The following is a 17,103-nucleotide window of genomic DNA, read 5'->3' as shown; positions in this document are numbered from 1 at the left end:
TCTTTAGAATGTAGATTACGGAGCCAAAAGACCCCTTACCAGCTGCACAATCTTGGATGGGTTGCTCAACCCCCATTTCCTCCTTGTAAAATGGGGATAATCATACCTACCTTGTTGGGTTGCATTTTTGTTTCAGATGAGATAAGGTAAGTAAACCGTTTTCCCACTACTGGCCTCTGACCTGCTGCTCGGTATTTTGCTTCCTCCCATCTCTATACCAGCTCAATCCGATAAGTCTTGCTGAATTCTTCAAAATAACCCCTAGAAGAAAGACTCATTATGACCAGTAATACTTTGGGGAAGTTTTTCTTCATAGTCTAGCAGCTTAAATTCCTCTTGCTGGAGGCTACTCAGCGCTCCACCCCACTCTGGCCTTCTTAGAGGATCCTCTAGATAAATTTGAATTAAGCCAGTGGCTCCACACAGACTGTGCTCTCAGACCCTCTAGCCACACCCCTGCAGCCCTGGCTCTCACTCACTGTCTACAAAGCCCCAGCGTGAAATCCCCAGGTTCTCCCAGAACTGACCTTCAAGCTTCTTTGACAGTTTCCCTTCTTCCTCTTCTCTCTGCTGCTATTTATATTATGAAAATTTATTATAAGGCAGTATTTATATTAAATTCCTCTTCCCAAGTTGAAACATTGAAGTATTTATGTAACTACCAAAGCAACACATAGAAGGAAAACAAATTAACCCACCCTGCCCTGTGATTAGACTGATGTGTATCCTTCCATACTTTCCCCGAGGCTCTGAAAACATTGACATGAACCCATTCACAAGGTTCCTTCCTTTCTTTCCTTGAGGGAAAGAGAGAGAAAGCACACAAGTGCCAGCAAAGAGGGGCAAGAGAATTTTTTTTTTTAATTTTATTTATTTATTTGAGAGAGTGAGAGAGAGCGCACGAGAGCTGGGTGAAAGGCAGAGGGAGAAGCAGACTCCTCACTGAGCAGGGAGCCCAGTATGGGGCATGATTCTGGTCCAGGATCATAATCCCAGCCATAGGCAGACAGCAGATGCTTAACTGACTGAGCCACCCAGGTGCCCCAGGGAGAGAGAACCTACAGCAGGCTTCAGGCACAGAGCCTGATGTGGAGCACAGTCTCAGGACCCTGAGATCATGACCTGAGCCAAAATCAAGAGTCAGATGTTTAATTGACTGAACCACCCAAAGTCGTTGCTCAAAGTTGTTGTTGTTTTTGTTGTTGTTTTTAATCTTAACAAAATTATGGTATATGTTTCTCTTGTACCAGATCCTTTAAGATCAATAACTAAAAAAATAACTCCTTCTTTTAAATATTACACAATATTTTGCAGATGGCCATCCTATATTTAATTCTCTACCCACTGACAGACATCAAGGTTTCCAAGTTTTTTGTTGTCCTACAAATATTGTGTTTTTTTTTTAAGATTTTATTTATTTATTTGACAGAGAGAAATCACAAGTAGATGGAGAGGCAGGCAGAGAGAGAGAGAGAGAGGGAAGCAGGCTCCCTGCCGAGCAGAGAGCCCGATGCGGGACTCGATCCCAGGACCCTGAGATCATGACCTGAGCCGAAGGCAGCGGCTCAACCCACTGAGCCACCCAGGCGCCCTACAAATATTGTTATAATAAGTTTTCTTGTTCAAACAACCTCATGTATCAGTATTTATTTTTGTTTCTTCAATAGAATAGATTCTGCCAAAGTTGGATTGCTGGCCAGAAAGGTACGTATGTGTGTTTATTTTTTATTTTTAAAATGTATATATGCTATTAATGGGGAAAAAAACATTGTTGGATTATTTTCCTGACATGTATAGAGTACCTGTTTCCTAGCATCAACATCAACTCTGTATGTTAACAGAGTTAACAGAGTTTTGGTTTTCTCAGCCCAGTACGTAACCTGGTGCCTTTCTGGAAGGCCAGTCTTTCTGGGCACCCATGCTGGGTTGTCTGGGCCATTTTAGGGACCTGATAGCCACCAGAGCTCTGTCTAGGAAGGCAGCCCTCTCCTGGGCAACCACATGGCCCTGAAAGGAGGAATTTACAAAGTCAGATGTAATTAGTCCTGGAGAATTCTGATTATTTCATGCTAATCTAATCCACAGGCCTTGGGAGCTGAGGCCATAGGTCCTGCAGGGGCGGGTTCAGTGAGTGATTGTGGGCAGGCTGAAGTGGGACTCATCTGGGGGTTCCACACCTGCTGCCGCCCCCCCCCCACCGCTCCTGCCACTTCCATTAGGAGCTATTCTTGCAACCAAACCTACTCTGTGGGTCAGTACCAAGTCTTTGACCCCCCCTGGCCTGTCTGCAGGGGAAGGTGAGAGAAGGAAAAACATAGCAAAGGAAAAGAAAATTGCAGCCCCTAGGAAGGGCAGCAGAGACGACAGCTGAACATTTCTTTTCCTTGCCCAGTGAGATGGAGCGGTTTCTACAGGTGGGACCAGCTCAGAGCGAGTGGGGAGGAGGACTGATCCCTGCTTGCATGCTGTCTCTTCTTTGCCTGTATCCCAGCCCAACTTCAAAAAATTAATTTACTTTTATTGAGTATTTTACATTAATTTACTTTTATTGAGCACTTAGTACACGCTAAGCATTATGCTAAAGCTTTGCAAACAGTATCCCATTTCCTGCATTCATTTCTGTAGGAGATTGTGTTATCCCCATTTTACAGATGAGAAACAGAGGGTTAGAAAAGACGTTACTAACTTGCCCAAATCAGCAGGTAATAAGGGGCCGCTGCCTGAAAATGTGAATAGTAATCTGTTTCAGAAACCCATTTAGGACTTCACTTTGCTTATTTGTTACTACTTTGAGCCAAAAGAGCACCAGTCAAAATAAAAGAAACAAAACAAAACAAACAAACAAACAAAAACAACTACCACAAAACTCAAGTCCTATAATAGAAAAGTCTGAAGAAGCTATGCCCTAATCCCTGGAAACTTTGCATATGTTATGTAATGACAAAGAGTAGAATTAAGGCTACAGGTGAAAGTAAGTGGCTAATAGTCTGACTTTAATAGGATAGGGAGATTATCTCAGATTCCTCAGGGGGATTGGGTCCTTAACCACAGGGGTCCTTAAAAGTGGAAGAGAGAAGCAGAAGAGGTCAGAATAAGGGGATGTGGACTGGACTGGACTCACCATTGTTGGCTTTGATGTAAGAAAGGGCCCTAAATCGAAGGAATTCAGGCAGTCTCTAGAATCTAGAAGAGGCAAGAAAAGGATTCTTCCCCAGGGTCGCCAGAAAGGAATGCAGCCCCATGATTTTAGCCCAGTGAGACCCTGTCAGACTTCTGACCTATAGAACTACCTGGAAGAAAGTAAATTTGCATTGTCAAAGTCACCAAGTTTGTGGTAACTTGTTATAGTTGCAAATGGGGAAATAATACAAGTCCTAATTTGCATTGTGCTGATTTAGCTGCTACATTTACACATATTCAGAGACCCTGAGTGGTTCAGGATGGATGTTTCCTGGAATCAGCTCAGGGCCCTTCTTTGTCTGGGTGGGGTTTTTCAGTGCTGGGGGGAGGGGTTGGGGACGGGATAATGGCAGCTTCATTTCAGCCTAAGGCAACAATATGTAAGAGAAAGAATACACTAGGGAATAAATTTCAAAGGACAAACAAACAAAAAATGACGTTAATGTTTTATAATGTGTTGGTATAAAAATTTTTTCATTATTTTCTCCCTTTTCATGCCCCCTTTTAGCTGCCAGAGCCTCTTACTTGCTTTCTTGCGTTCCAGTAATTTGATAGACGTGCAGGTGAGTTCCTTGATTCCGTACCCATCACAGGCCTGCTCAGATATGAAAAGTTCATGGTCACATTGGTAGATGGTTTGGTGGTACATTCATGAAATGTATCACCAGGTAGTTATTCTCCTGATAAATCACAGCCGCTAATATTAACTATAAACCTTATCACCTGGACAAATCGTGGGTTTGATTTTTAATGGTGGTGGCATTTCTGATTTGTCCATGATGCAAACAGAGAGAGCCGAGAAGGAAGCGGGCCCAGTGTCCCCGGGGTGCCTGAAACGAATCCCTTGCAATGGGTGTTAGAGGAAGAGAGGTGGCAAGAGCAAAAGCCAAGCCCGATCTGCCACCGGCGGGCGTTGCCCTCCGCACAGAGAGAAACTCCTTTCATCGTCCAGACTCAGTAAAGAGGAGAAGGGAGAAAAGGACACACTTGTCCATCTGGGTTAATCAAGTCACAAATTGCTTTGTTTACATGAAGCCGCCACAGTAGGAGTCTCTTCCTGATGAAGACAGACGCAAGACCAAGCAAGCGAGCTAGCAGGTGGGAGCAGGCAAGAATAATTAGCCCCAGCCTGACTCAGGGACTGAGAGGGGCTGATCCCGGTGCCTGGTCCAGCGTCCATCTGTCCATCGGCTCAGAGGGGTCTGCCGATCCTTGGCGAGTCACTGTGAAAAAGAGCTCTGGGACCCTCAAGTTCTCCAGTCACCTCCTCAGGCTTTTGCCTGAAACACGTGGAATGGTTCTATCCCTTAGGCAGGGAGAAAACTCCCAAGCCACATGGTTCATTTAACTCTGGCCAAACACAAATTCTTCAAAAGAAGCAACTTTGAAGGGGATAGAGAACATCAGGGCGTGTGGGAGGCACATCCATCAACACCAAGTCCAGGCTGTGACAAGCCGGGTCCCTGTGCCAGGGGGGCCTCTTTATGTCTGCTTGGTCCTCTTGCATTCTGCGCTGACCACCTTTCCAGAGCAGCCTCTGGGCAAGGGATTTTCCTGTGCAGCAATTCTTCTGCCTTTTGTCTCACACTGTTTTCTTCTCTTGCAGGGGAGCAAACTGCATTTCCTCAATTGCTTTGTTTATAGGATGTGCTGTATATTTTTTCCTCTTACTGAATAGCCCTTGATACTTTTATAGATAGCAGGGGCAAATGGCTTTGCCCAATTCTTTATTTTCAGGAGTTGCTATATATTCAGATCCAAAATGTATTAATATGTGCATACCCACTTACGTCGATTCTCATTATTACATACTATACATACCTCTATTTCATATATTCTCTATCTCAGATACTCTCCCTAAGATACACACACATATGCACTGTACTTGGGACATTGACCTTATTCCCTCTGATTTACTCTTAGATCTTGCCTCTTACTTACTGAACTTTTTGCTATCTTGTATTTCATTATCTAAGTTTCCCACCCCCTCAGCTCACAAATATGCTCAGGATCCAGTAGCCTGAAAGATAACCCCTTCCCTAGTCCAATCTATTTGTCACTGACCCATTTCTCCATCAAGCCCTTGCAGTAGTGAAGGCCAAGGCAGACACTCAGCAAATTTGGAAGAACATGAGAATGAAGCTTTCTTCTTCCCTTCTCTGCCAGCTTTGCCCTCACTGCTGCAGCCCTGGCCTCCAGAGCCCCTGGAGACCGAGGCTCCTGCCTCCCCACTGTTTCCTCTCACTCTCATTGGCTTCCTTCATTCTCCCCATTTATAGTTTCTATTTTACCATACAAAAAATTATTTTATGTATTTTATATTAAAATTCGCCAATAATCCACACTCACTGCAAGAAAATTAGCAACTGCAGGTGACCCCAAAAGAGAAAAATTGAAACAGCCGTAATTTCTTCAGCTGGCCGTACACCTTTGGGTCTTGGTGTCTCTTGTATTAATCCTCTCCTTTCTACATGGGTCTGATAATACTACTTCCCTCTTCAAGAAGTTCCCTTCCTTCCCATTGCTGAATCATGGCTGAGTGATTCAGGCTCCCAGCGTGGCACTAAAGACTCACCGGGATCTGGTCCCTCTCATCTTACCAGGCTCCCTCACCTCCCCAGTCCCATCCCCAGAACCCCGGACCTCCAGGCCCCACATACACTGCAGTCACACATAACTCTGTACCCTTCCTTACACTGTCACATTCTCTCCTCTATTTTATATCTCTGTTCACTTAGCACTTCCGGTCTAAAATATACTCTATTTTTTTCTACTCACTTCTGTCCACCTGGGGATATCTACTCCATCTTCAAGATTCTGCTCAAGGGTGCCTGGGTAGATCAGTGGGTTAAAGCCTCTGCCTTCGGCTCAGGTCATGATCCTAGAGTCCTAGGATAGAGCCCCACATTGGGCTCTCTGCTCCTCGAGGAGCCTACTTCCTCCTCTCTCTGCCTGCCTCTGCTTATTTGTGATCTCTGTCTGTCAAATAAATTTAAAAAAAAAAAAAAGATTCTGCTCAGGTTCAACCTTTCATGAATCCTTCTCTGATCCCCAAGTCAGAATTATTGGGTTGCCCCTTGTTGTTAATTTTATATTATAATTAGCTATCTACTGGTCTGTTTTGTCTTAAAACCTTAAGTTTCTTGAGGTCAGGGAATACATCTCATTAATCTCTGAATCTCCCATAATGCTTAGCACCGTACCTGGCACAGATGTTTATGGAATAAAGAGAGTTTCCAGCCCCTCTTGTTTCACACATTCTTATTTTGAAAAGAGAGAGAGAAATATTGTTGATGTTAACCCTTCTCTGGGCAGTTCTTGTAAATCCCTTTTTTCCCTCAGAACCCCCCCCCCACCCCAGCAACCTGTGGGTTTACCCCTGGGAGAGAGGAAGCATAAAACTGTTGGATGCATGCCATGGAGTACTATACCTTCCAGTGGTTAGAAGCAGAGGAGTAGATGTGCCCATAGCACTGTGGATAAAAGGGAATTAATGAATGACAGCCACAACAAGAGAGTGGAAAGAAAAAAGAAGTGACTCCTCCTTTGTACACCCTTTCGTGCCTCTCAGAACAAGTTACTCAACATTTTACAACTTGTTATGGTTTTTCATAGGCTGCAGGGAAATGTGGAAGACCCTTCATCCCCTCCTCTTATCTAAAGAACTCTTGAAATTGATAACTTTCTTGTTCTCTTGTTGGAAGATGAGAACTTTCCACGATTTGTGGGAATTTCAGTGATTTTAGACTCCTATGTACCTGTGTGTACTTGCTTTGGCACAACAAACCAGGGTTGGCCCTGTGTGACCAATAGAATACAAATGAAGTAATGATGTGTGACTTTCAAAGCTAGGTTATAAAAGGTATTGCAGTTTCCTCTTTAACCTCTTAGATTACTATTTTCTTAAATTTATTTGACAGAGATCACAAGTAGGCAGAGAGGCAGGCAGAGAGAGAGGAGGAAGCAGGCTCCCCACCGAGCAGAAAGCCTGATATGAGGCTCTATCCCAGGACCCTGGGATCATGACCCAAGCCAAAAGCAGAGGCTTTAACCCACTGAGCAACCTAGGTGCCCCAGATTACCATTTTTGAAGGAAGTCAGTTTCCCAGCCATGAGGATACTTTAGCAGCCCTGTGGAGAAGACCACATAGAAAGGGACTTCATCCACCTGCCAATAGCCAGCACTGACTTGCCAGCCACCCGAGCCACCTTCAAAAGTAGATCCTCTAGCCATAGCTGAAACTTCAGTTGACAGCAGCCCCAGCTGATATCTGACTGTAACCTCCTGGAGACCCCAAGCCAGGACCACACAGTCAAGCTGCTCTAAATTCCTTGTACACAGAAACCAGGAGAGGTAACAGATGAGTACTATTGTCAAGCCACTGTTTGAGGATGCAATAGATGACCAATAAAATGCATCTGCTACTTCCTTTCATTTTATTCTTCACGGTTTGCTCATTTGTCCATATGTCCAGATGAATTTTGAAAGATTTTTTTTTTTTTGGTGCAACCCCCCCCAAAAAAGGACTTGATCTAATGAACTGTTGTATAGTGACTAAGAATATACATTGAGGGAGGTTGTAAGTATCTAAATACTTCAAGCAATGATTCTTGTCACCGTGAATCTGGTACCGTAAAGTGGTTTGGAAATGTATCAGTAAGTGTCCAAGCAAGAAAATAGAAAACAATGGAAGTATCCCAGACAGAGGTAACTTAACATAAGAGATTGGTTAAAATGCATTAGAAAGGCTGAAAGAGTAAAAAGAAGTAATGTTACCCAAAGATGAGTAGTAGGAAACCACCACAATACTTAGGTCTGAAGGAGCAGAAGGGAAGATGGCATTACTCAGAGCGCATGGCCACTTCAACACTCAGGCTGCTGTTGCATAGCTGGAAACCCTGCCCCAGAAGTTGGAGGGGGAAAAGCTTGTTTCGGTTTTCCTTACCACCCTCCAATCTCCTACCAAAACTCCCACTGACAGAAACAAAGAGGAAGCAGTGTGCAAAGGAGTCTGGGAAATGTAGTTTTCAAGCTTCCTGCACAGGCCCTAGAGGGAAGATACAGATAAGGCAACTGAAGAGCCGAGAGCCAACAGACATTACTCGCCACTGGGAACAATAACAGAGTTAATGGAAATAAAGGAGTGCATAGTTGATGAGGTTCTACTCAAAAATAAAATGTCCAACATGCGGTAGTCATTTGTGATTAGAGAAAGTCAGAGGAATTCAGATGTTCCCACATTCATCTTTTAAAGACACATTTCTGTAACCATAGGTTCAAAACTAAACTTCTCAAAAGAGCGGTCACACCAAAGCCCTTTTATTAATTGTGGAAGAGCATGGTGAATAAGAACAGCAAGCTTGCACTATGGGCCCAGCACTACTGTACCTGCTTTTCAATTATTAGCTCATTTATCTCTCACATATCTCCATGAAGTCAGTTCTACTGCGATCCATTTTGCAGGGGAACAAACTCAATCCAGGAATAATTAAGTCATGTAGATGGTAACTAGCAGAGTCAGGGGCCCAACGTCCTAGCCTGGCTTCAAGGCCATGTGCTTGAACGCTCTGCTATACTGCCCCTTGTGTTTTCCTCACCTCGCCTGAAATGGGGGAACAAATCCCTGGTTACGCCTCTGCCCCAAATATGCCAAAGGGTTAATAATATTCAAAGGAACAAAAGGTAAAGCATGAAGACACCAAACCTCTGAGTTAAGAGTTTAACTTTTGACTCAGTTTGTCCAAATGTTGATTCTATTAAATGTGAGATATTAATTCTTTTAGAATTAGAAAGGCCATGGTTATTGAATTATCTGGGGCTCTCAAGGAGAATAACTTGTTTTAAAGAATGTGTGATCCTTGGAGCACCTGGGTGGTTCAGTTGGTTAAGCATCTGCCTTTGGCTCAGATCATGATCCCAGGGGCCTGGCATGGAGCCCCACATCAGGGTCTCTGCTCAGCGGGGAGCCTGTTTTCCCCTCTCCTCCCCATACATGCTCTGTCCCTCCCTCTCTCTTTCAAATAAATAAATATAATCTTTTTTAAAAAAAGAATATACATTTCTTTCTTTTCAAGGAAAGAACTACTGTAAAACCACCATCTCTGCCACTGCCTTGCACCCCAGTGGAGATGAGCCATCTTCTCTTGTTCAAAGCACATGCAAGATGGAAACTTTCCTCCAAACAACCAGCTCAGAGAGGTGGTAACTCCAAAGCTCACACTTACATACCCCAGAGTAGCCTTTTCGGTGTTGTCCTTCTATCTTTAGGGTCTTCTTATAATACAGTTGTCAACATGGAAAAAAGAAGGTTGGCGATGGTTTCTGAGAAGGTGCTGCAACACTATGAAGAAGGCTGAAAAATATCAAGTCAGATGTGTGTCTGCTACAGAGAAGGAAAGCAACGAAATGGGAGTACCCATCAGGGTTCGGGTCTTAACATGTCCCTAGTTGACTCTACATCTGCCTTATTCTCTGACCCCACTGCCTCCCAGCTCTTTCTCTGCCCTGGATACCATTATCTGCCTTAATATTAATTATTTGTACTTAATATTTCCTCTACCTCTCCCTCAAAACCTTTGCATGGAAGGTTCCTTCTTGTCTTTTAGTTTCAAGCTCAGTATCACCTATTCAGAAATACCTTCTCTGACCATACACTGCAAGTGAGAGGCACCCTCCCTTGAAACTTCTCTAGCAAACAGATATGATCACATTGTTTGGCTGTTTTACTTATGGCCACCAACATTTGTACCATTTAATACATTTCTGCCTAACATTGTAGCATGTCCTAAGTTTTGATGCCCTGGGCAAAGCTGTGCCCTAGGCCTCAGGCAGATAGATTCTCTGTAGGTCTCTCCCTCTTGTAGGCCCTAAGCTTCGCCTCTGGGTCTCTCCTCCGCTCCCTTCCCTGCATTTGCATCTCTACTGTTCTACATCCAGACTTTATCTCCGCTGCTCAGCTCAGTTGGGCTGTCTTGATTTTAACTGTAAGCAGGTCTCAATGTAACATGGATTGGCACATGGTAGGCACTCCCCAGAGAATCAGGTGTGGCCTCCCTGGGACCAGCACAGGTAGTAATTGGCAATGGCAGGCTGGCCTGGTATCTCCTGGGTGAGCTTGGTAGTGGGGGCAAAGGTGGGTGGGGACCAGCCAACTACACTCCAGCTGCAGCCGACACCCCTGGAAATCAATGTCTGATTATAGTAGAATGGTCCAGATGGTTCACGGCCCAAAGCCCCTGTCCAGCTGTCCTCGGCATGAACACGGAGTGTGAAGGATAAGGTGGTATTTATATATTAATATTCACTGTGTGGGAAACCATACTATCTTAGAAATAACTCAAAGGATTATTTTTTAAACAAATGTCATTTCTTTAAGAGATCTCTCTTTCAATATAATATAATATAATATAATATGTAACAAACTGCCACTTTCCTAAATAAAGCCAAACGCTGGCCCTTCAGAGTTGGCAATGGAGGGAGAATTTCCCCAAGAGGGGGACCTCATCTACCTGACTTCTTTTTTTTTCCCAAGTTTCCATGGTACTTTATTATTTTTTTTCAGTGTAACAGTATTCATTATTTTTGCACCACACCCAGTGCTCCATGCAATCCGTGCCCTCTCCAATACCCACCACCTGGTTCCCCCAATCTCCCAACCCCCGCCCCTTCAAAACCCGCAGATTGTTTTTCAGAGTCCATAGTCTCTCATGGTTCATCTCCCCTTCCGATTTTCCCCAACTCCCTTCTCCTCTCCAGCTCCCCATGTCCTCCATGCTATTTGTTATGCTCCACAAATAAGTGAAACCATATGATAACTGACTCTCTCTGCTTGACTTATTTCATTCAACATAATCTCTTCCATCTACCTGACTTCTATTCCAGAAGATTCACTACTCCCTTGAGAGCTCTATGAAAACTGCTTCTGCTGCCACCAGGATGACCTCAGGGGGGCGCCACCACCTCCCCTTAGAGAATCTACCCTTCCAGGCTCCCCAGGTGGCTTCTCCGTCTTGGCTTGTACCTCCCAGTGCCCTAGAGGGTGTTTGGTTTGATTTTTCAAAATACAGATCATCCTGGCCTGAGCCCTATCCCAGTCCTACAGCATCCAAAGGTCAATTGGGGAACAGAGATGGTCGTGGACTTAGCAAATGATTCTGGCCAGAGCCGGGGTGACACTCCCTAGATGTGAATATATAGCCCTTAAACTCATCTTTTAATTTCCATTAAACAGCATGGACAAAACAAGCTCACTTTTAAAAGATGTTAGGAAAGACCTGGCGAGAGAAAAATGAACAGAGAGTAACATCCAAATAGATAAGCAGGATTACAGTTTTCCTTTCTGAAGTTCCCTACAGCCCTGGTTTCAAAGGAACAGAATTTTAGAAAGAAGCTATGTCAAAATTAAAACACGTGAGAAGTTCCCATAGTCAAATGAGTTTGTGACATGCTATTTATTTGCTCCTAGTCTTGATAGTCACTACATTACATTGCATTTTGAAAACTCATGAAAGTCCTATGGTAAAGTCCTACAGTAAACCCCATTGGGTTCATTCAACCCATAATTTCCTGAATGTATATTACTGCTGAAACCCAGTAACTGAAGACATTGTGAAGCACTTCTAGATTCTTTCAAAGCCCATGACAGGGCTCAAGGAGCATCTCAGATGGCTCCCTATTCTCCACTTAGCCCAGCTAGAATTCCTGCTGCCTAAGGAGCCTCCTTCTGTTTGGGTTGATCATTCTCTTCTGAGAAAAACCCACCCCTAAACCCAGGGCTACTCCATAGGCCACCATATCAGAATTCAATAAAGTAAAACTTCTCTCTTTTCGAGAGATATGTGCAGTATAGTAGCAAAGAGGTCTTTGTCTTAAATTATGAAATCAGTGCAGCTAATTGTCCAACCAGAAGAGTAGAAAGTAAGCCTTTTTCATGGCTTGTTGTCAGCTCATCTGACTGCATGAGTAAATGCAGGGTTTTGTGTGGACTATGTCTGAGGGTCTCCAGATTCTTGGCAAAAGGAGGCAGGAAGCAAAATTTGTCTCTGAGACAGCACCTCCCAGATTCTACCTAAGGACCTGCCCCCTTGGAAAGCACCTTCTCCTGAGTTCTCTTCTTGCTCTCTCCACCAGGGAGCTGAGGGGAAGAAGAAAACGAAATCCCTATTGCAGGGCAGAAACTAGAAAAAAGAGTGAGAACAGAGAGAAAAAGAAGCCCCCTGAGATTATTGGGTGAGGACACTGGGGAGGCAGAAGATATACGTGCCCAGGATCCCTACTTGAAACTTAGAACACTTCTCTCCATTAATCAGGGGTTCTTAATGAGGGCCCATTTTGCTTCCAGGTGACTTTTGGCAATGTCTGCATACTGTTCTGATTGTCACATCAGGGGAAGGAGTACTTCTGGGAGCTAGTAGGTAAAGGCCAAGGGTGCTGATAAACATCTTACAATGCACAGAACAGCCCCCACAACAAAGAATTTTCTAGCCTCAAACTGCTAGAAAAGAGTGATGAAGTTGGGACACTGCCATAGAACCATGATGTGTTTGGTAATCTGGTTTGATAACTCAGGCATGGTGACTGAAACAGGTTTCCTTGGTTGTCTTTAATATCTTGCTAAAAGAGCCTACACAAGATAATGTATTTAAAGCCCTATCTGGTCAAAATAACATGATTACATGACTTAGACACAGTGTGTTTATTTACTTCATGAAGTGGAACAATATTTTGAACTTGTTTAATTGCTGACTATCCACCCCAATTAGGATATAAGCTTCTAGAACACTGTCTGGTCTAGAGTAGACACTCAGTCAATATTTGCTGAGTGAATGAATGAATGGATGAATCCAGACAGTTGAGAACTCCCATCCTGTGTATATGTTTTCACACCCACAGCACCTGACTCAGATCTTTGAATGTAGAAGAGACTCAGTCCTGACTGCTGAATGCATGAATCAGTAAGTATGAATGAATGAGTGAATGAATGAATGAACAGGCAAACAGTATCAATATCTCTGTGTCACACCGTGAAAAGTGAGTAAGCATGCGTGCTACTTTGAGGATAGTTAGCTATATGGTGATGGTAAGGCCCTTGCTGCTCTGTGCTCCGGGTTCTGGAGCATTCTCCCAGGGAGTCAGCTAAAAAGTGTAGACTTCACTTTAGAGACAGTTAGCTCCTAGTAGAACTCCAAACCCAAACCGAGAGAACGATTATTGCTCTCCCTTCTGAACCACTTTTTTTTTTTTTTTTTAATTTTTTTATTTTTGATAAACATATATTTTTATCCCCAGGGGTACAGGTCTGTGAATCACCAGGTTTACACACTTCACAGCACTCACCAAATCACATACCCTCCCCAATGTCCATAATCCCACCCCCTTCTCCCAAACCCCCTCCCCCCGGCAACCCTCAGTTTGTTTTGTGAGATTAAGAGTCACTTATGGTTTGTCTCCCTCCCAATCCCATCTTGTTTCATTTATTCTTCTTCTACCCACTTAAGCCTCCATGTTGTATCACCACTTCCTCATATCAGAGAGATCATATGATAGTTGTCTTTCTCTGCTTGACTTATTTCGCTAAGCATGATACGCTCTAGTTCCATCCACGTTGTTGCAAATGGCAAGATTTCATTTCTTTTGATGGCTGCATAGTATTCCATTGTGTATATATACCACATCTTCTTGATCCATTCATCTGTTGATGGACATCTAGGTTCTTTCCATAGTTTGGCTATTGTGGACATTGCTGCTATAAACATTCGGGTGCATGTGAACCACTTTCTAAGAATGTTTTGGCTTTCTGCCATCAAAGGATGAACGCCTCATGTGGTGTAAGTTAGTAATACAGGGAATCTCATGATTCAAATGTCTAAGAGTAGGAAAGAAAGAAGAAAAAGACTGTCTACAGACAGTCTTCTCTTTCCTGTTCTTTCCTGTGGGTAGCGTGTTGATTGTTAAAGAGTTCTGAAGATTTTATAAACTTCCTTTCCTGGGTGCTATATGACATCAAGCACTGTCATCATCCCATGGTTCCCAATTTCCTCTTCTCTGGGCACTACTTGAGCTTCCATTTTTTTCCTCTGTGATAAATCTGTTCATGGCTAACAAGTCTCTTTTAGGGACTATAGTCACCTTGGAGGTGCCAGCAAAGGAGAAGGCAAGAATTTTAGAGGAAGAGAGTAAAAATGAGAGAGAAGCCAGTTCACAAATTGCCCCAATAATGTCCTAGCCATGTTTCCCCAGAGTCAGATCCAATATGGGATCATGCGTTGCTTCTAGTTGTCATGCCTCCTTCCACTCCTCGAATCTCAGACACGTGCACTATCAAGGCATGTCCACTTGGTTTATTAGAAAGCCTTTCATAATCATTTTTGTACTTAAAACGAAGTTTCCAAAGGAATCATTAGCGACCCAGTATTTTATTCTTGAAATAATGCTTATTTACACATCACGTGACAATGGAATTTCAACATGCAAAGCACCATAAGAAGACTGGTTACCCTAAGTTACATCCAGAAGGCTTACCTCTATTTGACTATTCAGGTATTGACACTATAACCCAGTGGTGTTTAATCCATCTTATTTGTGTTGTGATGCTGATTACATATGATAACCTGGGCACTCACATGCTTGTTGACGCAAAAGGACAGGGATGCCGGAAGTGACATTCAACTCTGGCCTTCAAAAGGCCAACACCAAAGGCAAAGAACAGATTTCAGTAAAGAATGGTGGCCAAATTTGGTAGCCAATTTTGTGCGTCTACAAGGTGCCTGTCTGAGGTGGATTTACTGTGAAGGTAGAAAAGTTTAAGCTGGGGCCCTAGTAGGTGCTGCTTGGGAGCTCCCTGGGAGAGCCTCTGGTAACATGTTCTTATAGCCCCCTACCTCACATTCTCTCAGCCTACCTTTCAGTCCAGCAATGTGTAGCAATAACCTTCATGCAGGTGAAACTGCACCACACAACTCTTTCTGCCTAAGGGCTTCTCTAACTCTAAACTGAGGGATGCTTGGGAGGGCTCCAGCCAGCACTCACACATATACAATCAGTAGGTGTGAGAAAATTAACTTTCTAGGAGTAGCTCTTGACCAGTGGAAGATGGAAAGCTGGTGAGCTAAATACTCTCCTTTTCCCTTCCTAGGTTGAACAATTCTGATACACATTCTACACAGTTTCTCCAACACTCCCCAAGGCGTGGAGATACATTTGCCCCCAAAGGTGATCAAAGTAAGAACACATCTTTGCAAGGATCCAGAAAGAAAGAACCCAGGAAGGGAGAACCAAAAAATCAGTCAAAGGAAAAATATGACGGAAAAGTTAAAAGACATGGAGTCTTCACCCAGAAGCCCATATATTCACCTAATGAGCACTGTGGAAAGAAAGAACAGACCAACAGGAAATCCTAAGAGAATTTCCCAAGCTGAGGAAAAGCAAGAGTTGCAGATTGAAAGAGTTTTTCCAGTGACTTCTCCAAAGAGAAGAAAGCCACTTACCTACAATGAAAAGAGAAACAAATCAGCACCACTCTTTACCTGGAAATGCCACCCTTTCAATGGAAATACAAGGGCAACAAGAGAAGGTGGTAATATTTTCGTTGTGGTGGAGATGAAACCCTTTGATAGCTCTCCCTCCTGGATAGAGCTGCCTTTCCCATCTTCCCTCCCTGATTGTTGTGGAGGTCTGGAGCTCCGCCAGGCCCTGCTTTCCTATCGCCTCAGGGATCTACCGAAGGAAGCTTCTCTAGGACACTCTCCATGGAGGGAATTTTACTTTCTTCAGAGGGTGGTTCTGTTTTCAACCTAGAACCAGAGACACATTGGCTGTGTAACCTGGGGGAGGTTTGGTTGCTGGAACTGTCCTCTCTATTTTGTTGTAGTGATTTATCAATTGCTTTTAAAGGCTGCCCCATGGCTCCTTCCTTCTCCTTCCATTTGTTCTTTCTAATCTTGGAATTTATCTGGATTGGTTCTCCTCTTTTTGGGTGTCGTAGACTGTGGTTTTCTGCTCACACCTGTTGGCAACACGATTCCATCTCTTTCCTATCTTCTTTCCAGAAAAGTCTCAGTATTTCTGGTCTTTTGATGATGACTTCATATTGTGTTTTCCTCAGTTGTTGTAAACTTGTGCTTTTTAAAATATAGCTTTCTTATTTTAATACATGCAGGATTGGAGGGAAAGTGAAAGGTTGTGAGCAGTTTGTCTTGCTCCACTGTCATTTCTGTGCGTGTATTCTAATTCTTATAGACTATAGAAAAATTATGTTGTGAAATATATATATCCTAAAAATCACATTGTATGAGTTACTTTGTGGTCTGTTTTTCACTTGACATTATACTTTAAACATTTCCCTAGAGAAAACCTCCAATCCATTCTTCTCATATGTAAATGAGAGGCAACTCCACAGGGAAATTTAGCACATGACCAGAAATAGGAATTAATACTCAAGGTGTATTAGTTAAAGATATTGATAACTGTGAGATATATTCTTTTTCTTTTTCAATGTCAGATCTTAAACACCGGATATTACACAACCAGAAATTGGTCAGTTTATCAATGTATTTGTTACTTTAGCTGCTTTGAAGCCCAGTTATTTCAGTTTCTTAATGGCTAACTTGTATCAACTGTGCAAGGATTCAGTGACTGGAATGGGAAACGTATTCTTGTTGGATATATTTTTTAAAAATCTATGGTTATACTCATAGCATGAAGTAAAGATGCAAGGAAATTGCACAAGAGTTCTTTTTTAAAAATGTCCTTATGGAAAAATAAGGATGCAAGGACTGTATAAATATTTGAAAGTCAAGGGAAAGAAAGTAGGCGAATAAGAAAACTCTCCCCCCTCTCCTGGAGACTCCTTTTTTCCCTCTGAAAAACATAGGGAAATTTTATGATGTGGGCCCTCTCCAAAAGACCCAACAGAAAGAAAATAA

Source organism: Mustela putorius, unplaced genomic scaffold, assembly GCF_011764305.1.
Source record: "Mustela putorius furo isolate JIRA1106 unplaced genomic scaffold, ASM1176430v1.1 tig00003870_pilon_pilon_pilon, whole genome shotgun sequence".
Taxonomy (NCBI): Eukaryota; Metazoa; Chordata; class Mammalia; order Carnivora; family Mustelidae; genus Mustela; species Mustela putorius.
The sequence above is the reverse complement of the archived record's forward strand: the minus strand, read 5'-3'. Positions refer to the sequence as shown.